Here is a 10,755-nt window from a genome sequence, read left to right on the forward strand (position 1 = left end):
ATTGTTTTCAAGTGAAAATTCTGCTCTAGGCTGTAAACTGCAATGAAAATGTAATTTGAATAACGGCGCAAAAGCCCTGTTATTTGAACATTTCATTCCATTCATTCCATTTGGATCTGTGGGTTTACTCTCGATGCGCCGTCTGTTGCGTATCATCATTCTCCCAAGTCGTCCTATAATAATGTGGCCACATATGCTCCCAGCAGGCCCAGTTATTCAGGAAAGCTTAGAGGGGTACTTCGGGATAGATTTCCAGTCATTGCGCTAACGCTAGTTAGCATTGGCTCGCAAAACTACCTCTAACTTCCTTCAAACTGGACACAGAGACATGAAAATGGTATCCACGAGTTCATCTGACTCTGGGGAAGTATATAAAGGGCCTCATTGCCAAAATCCCAATGTATCCCGTTAACGCTGCTCTGCCTTCTCTCCGATCCGAGCGACTATTCCTCGCGCACCTAGAACCTAACACTTCAATATAGCCTAAATATTTGTCATTTACCTTTTAAAATGTATTACCTTTTATGTGTGTCATAAACACAACCAGTCACAATGTTTTAATCTGATTAGGTTACTTCAAAAGCCTCCTGTAGGCTACCTGCGCACATTCATCCAAAATATAATCCCAGCATCCAAACTGTGCAGATTGTGGTGTTAAAAACGCAAACGATGATGTTGAGGTGCCCAAATTCTGCTTTGCTTATTGGTTGTGGTGCATTGACACAGAAACCTGTTGGTGGCAAAAAAGTATATTTAATATAATTATAAATATAGCATCGAAATTTTCAAAATCTGATTTCCACCTAGCTGATGATCATTGTCTGCAGCCGGCTCTGATCGTAGTGTAGGTCTAATGAAACAGGCAGTGAGAGTTAGCTGTCCGAGGTGGTCGGCGAACCCTCAACATTCTGGCCCGTAGCCCTGCATGGCATCGACAGTGCCACAAAAGCATGCTGATGTGGCAAAGTCTATATCCACATTTATAACACAGTTATTGATATTTCTGGTCGTAAACATGATTTGTAGTTAATTCTATGAGAGGGGTGTGCATTTTATTTTACAATAAAAGGGGAGGGTTGTGTGAATATATTTCAAATGTTGCGGAGGGGGGTGATAATTATTTTCGCTGACACCTCGACCCCCCCCAGTACATTTCTAACTGTCCCCAATTTAGTTAGCCGTAAAACACCATTAAAGTTTGTACAGATGAATGGTTGATGTAAGTTCTTCCAAACCTAAAACTCATTGCAAATATATGGTTGTCTATACACTGTAAAAAATAATTGAGTTGTTTCAACTAAATATTATTAAGTAAGCCTTTTTCTTTTGTGTTTACACACCTTTTCTGTCAAAGTGTTAACTGAACTTAACATCTTTACTTGGCCCAAACTCTGCTCCAACATATGAAAACCTAGGCAAAAATCTTTTGCTAGTTTGCTTAAATTATCTCATATGTTCATTCAACTAGAAACTATTATTTGGGCATCTTACCTAATAAAAGGCTGTGGAACTAGTTACACACAGTGCTTTTAACATACAATGTTTTCAACTTACATATTTGACACACATTGTGCATGTTCATTTATAAAGTAATTAATATTCAACATGTCCTCTGAACTCACAACCTCTTGGTTCACGGCATGCTAATCTTCCTGCTACACCATTCTGTCTGTGTCAATAACTGATTTCACCTGTATTGCTACACTTCGCACTTCAGAGTAAATCTCAACTCTGAAAATTACACTCAAGAAAAGCTTTTTTATTCATCATAGTGATTAAGGAATAACATTAAAACAGAGTAATATACTACACCAACATTAGACAACTATACAGAAAAAAACAAAAATTACTTAAATCAATCAATCAAATCAATGATGAGAGAATAGTCAGATTAAGTGATAATTCACACAGACATGGTGGTGTAGCAGGAGGATTGGAATGCCATGAACCAAGAGGTTGTGAGTTCAAATCCCAGGTGAGGACATAATAATGACTAAATAAACATGCACAATGTAATCATGTACAGTGAGGGGAAAAAAGTATTTGATCCCCTGCTGATTTTGTACGTTTGCCCACTGACAAAGAAATGATCAGTCTATAATTTTAATGGTAGGTTTATTTGAACAGTAAGAGACAGAATAACAACAAAAAAATCCAGAAAAACGCATGTCAAAAATGTTATAAATTGATTTGCATTTTAATGAGGGAAATAAGTATTTGCCCCTCCGCAAAACATGACTTAGTACTTGGTGGCAAAACCCTTGTTGGCAATCACAGAGGTCAGACGTTTCTTGTAGTTGGCCACCAGGTTTGCACACATCTCAGGAGGGATTTTGTTCCACTCCTCTTTGCAGATCTTCTCCAAGTCATTAAGGTTTCGAGGCTGACATTTGGCAACTCGAACCTTCAGCTCCCTCCACAGATTTTCTATGGGATTAAGGTCTGGAGACTGGCTAGGCCACTCCAGGACCTTAATGTCCTTCTTCTTGAGCCACTCCTTTGTTGCCTTGGCCGTGTGTTTTGGGTCATTGTCATGCTGGAATACCCATCCACGACCCATTTTCAATGCCCTGGCTGAGGGAAGGAGGTTCTCCCAAGATTTGACGGTACATGGCCCCGTCCATCGTCCCTTTGATGTGGTGAAGTTGTCCTTTCCCCTTAGCAGAAAAACACCCCCAAAATATAATGTTTCCACCTCCATGTTTGACGGTGGGGATGGTGTTCTTGGGATCATAGGCAGCATTCCTCCTCCTCCAAACACGGCAAGTTGAGTTGATGCCAAAGAGCTCCATTTTGGTCTCATCTGACCACAACACTCACCCAGTTCTCCTCTGAATCATTCAGATGTTCATTGGCAAATTTCAGACGGGCATGTATATGTGCTTTCTTGAGCAGGGGGACCTTGCGGGCGCTGCAGGATTTCAGTCCTTCACCGCGTAGTGTGTTACCAATTGTTTTCTTGGCGACTATGGTCCCAGCTGCCTTGAAATCATTGACAAGATCCTCCCGTGTAGTTCTGGGCTGATTCCTCACCGTTCTCATAATCATTGCAACTCCACGAGGTGAGATCTTGCATGTAGCCCCAGGCTGAGGGAGATTGACAGTTATTTTGTGTTTCTTCCATTTGCGAATAATCGCACCAACTGTTGTCACCTTCTCACCAAGCTGCTTGGCGATGGTCTTGTAGCCCATTTCAGCCTTGTGTAGGTCTACAATCTTGTCCCTGATATCCTTGGAGAGCTCTTTGGTCTTGGCCATGGTGGAGAGGTTGGAATCTGATTGATTGATTGCATCTGTGGCCAGGTGTCTTTTATACAGGTAACAAGCTGAGATTAGGAGCACTCCCTTTAAGAGTGTGCTCCTAATCTCAGCTCGTTACCTGTATAAAAGACACCTGGGAGCCAGAAATCTTTCTGATTGAGAGGGGGTCAAATACTTATTTCCCTCATTAAAATGCAAATCAATTTATAAAATTTTTGACATGTGTTTTTCTGGATTTTTTTGTTGTTATTCTGTTTCTCACTGTTCAAATAAACCTACCATTAAAATTATAGACTGATCATTTCTTTGTCAGTGGGCAAACATACAAAATCAGCAGGGGATCAAAAACTTTTTTCCCTCACTGTATGTCCATGTGTGTCAAATATGTAAGTTGAAGACATTGTATGTTAAAAGCACTGTTTGTGTGTAACCAGTTGCACAGCCTTTTTTAGTTAAGATGCCTAAATAATAATGTCTAGTTGAATGAACATATGAGACAAGTTGAGCAAACACATCATTTTAAATTGACAGAATTTTTGTCCGTTTTCTCAAGTTGGAGCTTAGTTTGGGACCCAACATTTTTTTTGTTCAGGTAACACTTGGACCTAAACGTTGTGTAAAGAAAAAAAAAAGGCTGTGGAACCAGTTACTTTATAATAATTAGTTGAAACAACTAGATTTGTGGGTGTTTTTACAGTGTATCCTTGTTTGCCAATAGGTCCATTGTTTGCATGTGCTGTGTGTTTTATTATGAAAATTGAATTTCCCCATAGAATATATCAAAATGCATTTTATCAAAGAACTTGTCAGTCAGGGTAATTTATTATGAGCAAATACATTGTGTCTGTGTTTAAAAAACACAATATGTTACTGGTAAATTGGCACAGATTATTTTGATGCAGATTAGTAATTTGCACATGCATTTTGTTCTGGAGAACGTGTATTTTGGGGATATAACATAGCAATATGCATTTTGTTATGAATGTGTTATTTTTCATATTCGATGGTCATGGTTATTTTCTAAGTTATTTTATTTTTGTGGATAACTTAATATTTGTAAAACAATAAAGAACTAAAGTATACAAGGGACTTTAATGTGATGAAAAATGAGAAGAGTACATTTGTTTAAAAAATAAAGTGCAAAAATGGATCTGGTCATGAGTCTACTAGTGATCATCCCGATTCTTTTGACTTCCATAGATGTTGTTTGCGTGCAGCAGCAGAAAACACCAGTGGGGCATCCTGGTTTAGTGATGCATTCTCAGTTCCCTAGTGTAGGATGAAGTTACCAAGTCAAGTGTAAGAATGTGAGAGATATGCTTTCAAAGTAAATAGATGTGCACTATTAATGTGCAAAGTCATACAGACCTGTTCTTATCTAAACATACGAGCTGAGAAAAAAGCTCTCCCTCTTTACTCTCTTATAATAGTAGCTTGGCATCCAGTACTAGTTTGGTTCATTTGTGCCTTGGTAAGGGCTGCTTGAACTGTGAGAACATGTCGTGCCTCAAACTCCTAGGTTGACATGTAGCTTTTGCAATCCGCACAGAGATATCCCCAGGCCTTTTGTCAGTCGACAGTGAGCTTCATCAGCAGCCAAATAGCAGCGAGTTGATCATTTCTGCCTTATATAAACAGGCAGTACCATTAATGAACGAGCAGTACTGATTTTAAGCTTCCCTTTGATAATTATTTTTGTCTTTCAGTCATTTAAAATAAACACCATGACATTACCATTTGAATCATGAATAGGTATAATCATCCAGATAAATACTTGATAAATATCAGATTACAACGAAATTGATAGCATTCAATCATTGGCCGTAACTGGTGCATGCATCCGGTTCTGGACTTTTAGTTTATTTGAATAGTATCTGTTATTGATCTTGAGAGTACATCCCAAAGTTATTCTAAACTTAAAGAGCGATTGCCTTTAAAAATTAATTAATCGCTTTGATGAGGCATCAATATGAGTCAGAAACAGTGATTCTAGTGTCAAAGTTGACTACCAAGTGTACATAGGATAATTTTGGTCAGAAAGTCAGTCTCGCCTAAAAAAAAGTTTGGAACATCCGTGCGTCACAACAAGTAAATGAAGGTTGGGTTTTGATTTGAAGATGTCCATTTGCCCACTAACGTGGGGTGAACAGCCAATAGCATAGACAGAGAGACAGACCTGCCCAGCAGCTCCGACTTTGTTTACATAAGACAACACATTAGACATTTTTTTACTTGAGAAATACTCCACCAAACACCTTAGTTAACTAAAACTTACTCTGCAAAAACGTCAAAATTAATTACAGATTTTTTGAGTTATCTTAGATTCATTCTGGGGATTTTGAGGAAGTGAAATAGGCTTCCATGTCTACAGTGTCACATGGGGGACAAACATCATTAACCAGACATGGAATTGGTTAGGAAACACAACTCCAAGACTGAAATCTCATTTTTCTAATGAGCAACAGAAAAACACGACCCAATCGGCATGTTCAGTGGCTCTTTAAGTACCTAACATTAGGTTGGTGATTGAGATTGAGGTTTTTGATCCAGTTGCATGAACTGGCAGGTGTGATAGAAACCTGTTTATACAAAAAACAAACATTCGGATGCTGTAATAATTCTACGAGGACACACTTGGACCTACAGTAAACACATACGTATCATTGCACACACTCATTATCCAATAGCACACCCTTTCCAGCCCAGTCCTATGAAATAGCAGAAAAACCTTCAATAGCATTTTAATCAGTGTTTTTAAACATCAGAAAACACTGCTGCCCGATGTCTGACCTTGGGTTATAGAACCTACATGCTCTGAATTAAAAACCACAAACTCTTTCACCAGCCATATATTTAAAGAGTTGGGCAAGTTTTTAGGTGACCAAAAATGTAAGCAATCGAAAATGCTAGTACATTACTCTCCGCAAACAAGCGTTGCTCTTTGTGGTGTAAAGACAGCGGGAAAAGCCAGTCGCCATAAAGTAGAGCAGAGCAGAGCAGGGCTCAGAGCTAGCAGATGGAAAACAGTCTGGACTGCCAAAGCCTGATGTGGAATAAATATTCTCTGTGCATTTTTCCCCCAAGGGTGGATCGCGTAAAGCAGATCCGAGGGACCAGTCCATACAAGCAAGGTACCAAACAGAAGAGAGTACACACAGCACTTTAACTTCTGAGCAACAGTTTTTATTGCAAGAAGTCATCATGATTTCCTTTGTTGAACACAAACACACAGTGCAATTCAAGGTAAATAACCATAGCATGTTTATTGAAAGTGTTACATGATTAATTCATGCTTGTTTGACCATACACTAAAGAGGAATTATTATCACAAGAGGCCCAATTGAAACTTGTTGTTATAATTAGATACTACAAACAGTGATGAACTTTGGCATTGTCGTTGGAATGAAGACCACACGTGAGTGCTGTTACAGGTGTAGGATTACTGGTCTGTTTGACATGTCTGACAGGAGCAAGCTCTGCTGAAGGCTGACAAACTATGAAGCATAGTCATTATTGGTTTATTAGAAACCAACAGAAAACATAACTACTTTTCTCATGTTTTGACATCCAGTGCGTGGCCTATCCATCATAGCTTAGCACAGGTACGGTGACCGTATTAGCGGGTGTCCTAATATGGACACCGTACAGAGGTACGGTACTGTGGCTGCAGTTAGGGAGGAGATCACGAGGCAGTAGTGTTCCCTCTGCTCCATGCTATCAGTAACGTTCATCTGGGGAAGGGTTTGGTGATTACCAGACCCATTGTTTTTTTGTTTTTGTTTTCTGGTGGATGGATCAGCTTAATATTGCAGATAGATTGTATCTTCTATCAATGTAATTGTCTGCATCACTTCCAATCCCCCATGTTTTTTATATACAGTGGGGAAAAAATGTATTTAGTCAGCCACCAATTGTGCAAGTTCTCCCACTTAAAAAGATGAGAGAGGCCTGTAATTTTCATAATAGGTACACGTCAACTATGACAGACAAATTGAGAGAAAAAAAATCCTGAAAATCACATTGTAGGATTTTTTATGAATTTATTTGCAAATTATGGTGGAAAATAAGTATTTGGTCAATAACAAAAGTTTCTCAATACTTTGTTATATACCCTTTGTTGGCAATGACACAGGTCATACGTTTTCTGTAAGTCTTCACAAGGTTTTCACACACTGTTGCTGGTATTTTGGTCCATTCCTCCATGCAGATCTCCTCTAGAGCAGTGATGTTTTGGGGCTGTCGCTGGGCAACACGGACTTTCAACTCCCTCCAAAGATTTTCTATGGGGTTGAGATCTGGAGACTGGCTAGGCCACTCCAGGACCTTGAAATGCTTCTTACGAAGCCACTCCTTCGTTGCCCGGGCGGTGTGTTTGGGATCGTTGTCATGCTGAAAGACCCAGCCACGTTTCATCTTCAATGCCCTTGCTGATAGAAGGAGGTTTTCACTCAAAATCTCACGATACATGGCCCCATTCATTCTTTCCTTTACACAGATCAGTCGTCCTGGTCCCTTTGCAGAAAAACAGCCCCAAAGCATGATGTTTCCACCCCCATGCTTCACAGTAGGTATGGTGTTCTTTGGATTCAACTCAGCATTCTTTGTCCTCCAAACACGACGAGTTGAGTTTTTACCAAAAAGTTATATTTTGGTTTCATCTGACCATATGACATTCTCCCAATCCTCTTCTAGATCATCCAAATGCACTCTAGCAAACTTCAGACGGGCCTGGACATGTACTGGCTTAAGCAGGGGGACACGTCTTGCACTGCAGGATTTGAGTCCCTGGCGGCATAGTGTGTTACTGATGGTAGGCTTTGTTACTTTGGTCCCAGCTCTCTGCAGGTCATTCACTAGGTCCCCCCGTGTGGTTCTGTCATTTTTGCTCACCGTTCTTGTGATCATTTTGACCCCACGGGGTGAGATCTTGCGTGAAGCCCCAGATCGAGGGAGATTATCAGTGGTCTTGTATGTCTTCCATTTCCTAATAATTGCTCCCACAGTTGATTTATTCAAACCAAGCTGCTTACCTATTGCAGATTCAGTCTTCCCAGCCTGGTGCAGGTCTACAATTTTGTTTCTGGTGTCCTTTGACAGCTCTTTGGTCTTGGCCATAGTGGAGTTTGGAGTGTGACTGTTTGAGGTTGTGGACAGGTGTCTTTTATACTGATAACAAGTTCAAACAGGTGCCATTAATACAGGTAACGAGTGGAGGACAGAGGAGCCTCTTAAAGAAGAAGTTACAGGTCTGTGAGAGCCAGAAATCTTGCTTGTTTGTAGGTGACCAAATACTTATTTTCCACCATAATTTGCAAATAAATTCATTAAAAATCCTACAATGTGATTTTCTGGAATTTTTTTTCTCAATTTGTCTGTCATAGTTGACGTGTACCTATGATGAAAATGACAGGCCTCTCTCATCTTTTTAAGTGGGAGAACTTGCACAATTGGTGGCTGACTAAATACTTTTTTCCCCCACTGTATATATATATATATATATATATTTATTTATTTTTTTGCTCCTGAACTTCTTCTACTCTCAACCTCTCCGATCATTTTCATGATGTCCATCCGGTTTGCTTCTATATGCCATATCTTTCTAACTGTGCTCTTTCCCAAAAGCTCCCAACATACAACCTATATACTTATTATGGACACAGTATGCTTACATTATTAGCTATCTTTGTTATTATTTGTTGTTATTTGTTATTAGTCCCATCCTTCAACTCTATTCAATACCTCCCATCTATCTCTTAACACCATCCATATAGGATTTCTATTTGCCATATATATTTAAACCGTACTGTGATGTTTTACAAAAGTTCTGAACCTTTCTATTCTCATTGCTTCTACAGATTGTGAATTAAAAATAAACATTTTTGCTAAAAGTATTATTATATTATTGATCGATTGACTATGACTTTTCAGATCACCCAGTAATGCTATCTGCAAGGTTAGCTCCAGGCAAATATTGCAATCCTTTAGCCATTCCTGGACCTGTGTCCAAAAACAAGCTACAAATGCACAGGACCAAAACAAATGATTCTGTCTCTTCACAGCAAAATCTGCAGAGCTGGGAAGATTGTATCCCCCATATAAATAACATTCTATTGGTAACAAGAATTTTATATAATAATTTAAATTGAAAGATTAAAATGTTTGAATCCGGTGTCGTTTTGCGTGTCAGTTCATAAACACTATGCCAAGGGATCGGTACGTCAAAAATCTCTTCCCAACTATTTTGCAATCTATATGGGACGGCTGTCAATCCTTTGGTCCTTAAGTGAAACTGATATACTTTTTTATTTATTTACATTTACATTTTAGTCATTTAGCAGACGCTCTTATCCAGAGCGACTTACAGGAGCAATTAGGGTTAAGTGCCTTGCTCAAGGGCACATTTACGTCATTTAGCAGACGCTCTTATCCAGAGCGACTACAAATTGGTGCATTCACCCTATAGCCAGTGGGATAACCACTTTACAATTATACTTTTTTTTTTTTTGGGGGGGGGGGGGGTAGAAGGATTACTTTATCCTATCCCAGGTGTTCCTTAAAGAGGTGGGGTTTCAAATGTCTCCGGAAGGTGGTGAGTGACTCCGCTGTCCTGGCGTCGTGAGGGAGCTTGTTCCACCATTGGGGTGCCAGAGCAGCGAACAGCTTTGACTGGGCTGAGCGGGAACTATGCTTCCGCAGAGGAAGGGGAGCCAGCAGGCCAGAGGTGGATGAACGCAATGCCCTCGCCTGGGTGTAGGGACTGGTCAGAGCCTGAAGGTACGGAGGTGCCGTTCCCCTCACTGCTCCATAGGCAAGCACCATGGTCTTGTAACGGATGCGAGCTTCAACTGGAAGCCAGTGGAGTGTGCGGAGGAGGGGGGTGACGTGAGAGAACTTGGGAAGGTTGAACACCAGACGGGCTGCGGCATTCTGGATGAGTTGTAGGGGTTTAATGGCACAGGCAGGGAGCCCAGCCAACAGCGAGTTGCAGTAATCCAGACGGGAGATGACAAGTGCCTGGATTAGGACCTGTGCCGCTTCCTGTGTAAGGCAGGGTCGTACTCTCCGAATGTTGTAGAGCATGAACCTGCAGGATCGGGTCACCGCCTTGATGTTGGCGGAGAACGACAGGGTGTTGTCCAGGGTCACGCCAAGACTCTTCGCACTCTGGGAGGAGGACACAACGGAGTTGTCAACCGTGATGGCAAGATCATGGAACGGGCAGTCCTTCCCCGGGAGGAAGAGCAGCTCCGTCTTGCCAGGGTTCAGCTTGAGGTGGTGATCCGTCATCCATACTGATATGTCGGCCAGACATGCAGAGATGCGATTCGCCACCTGGTTATCAGAAGGGGGAAAGGAGAAGATTAGTTGTGTATCGTCAGCGTAGCAATGATAGGAGAGGCCATGTGAGGATATGACAGAGCCAAGTGACTTGGTGTATAGGGAGAAAAGGAGAGGGCCTAGAACTGAGCCCTGGGGGACACCAGTGGTGAGAGC

The sequence above is a fragment of the Coregonus lavaretus genome (genome assembly GCF_964263955.1).
Source record: "Coregonus lavaretus genome assembly, chromosome: 16".
NCBI lineage: Eukaryota > Metazoa > Chordata > Actinopteri > Salmoniformes > Salmonidae > Coregonus > Coregonus lavaretus.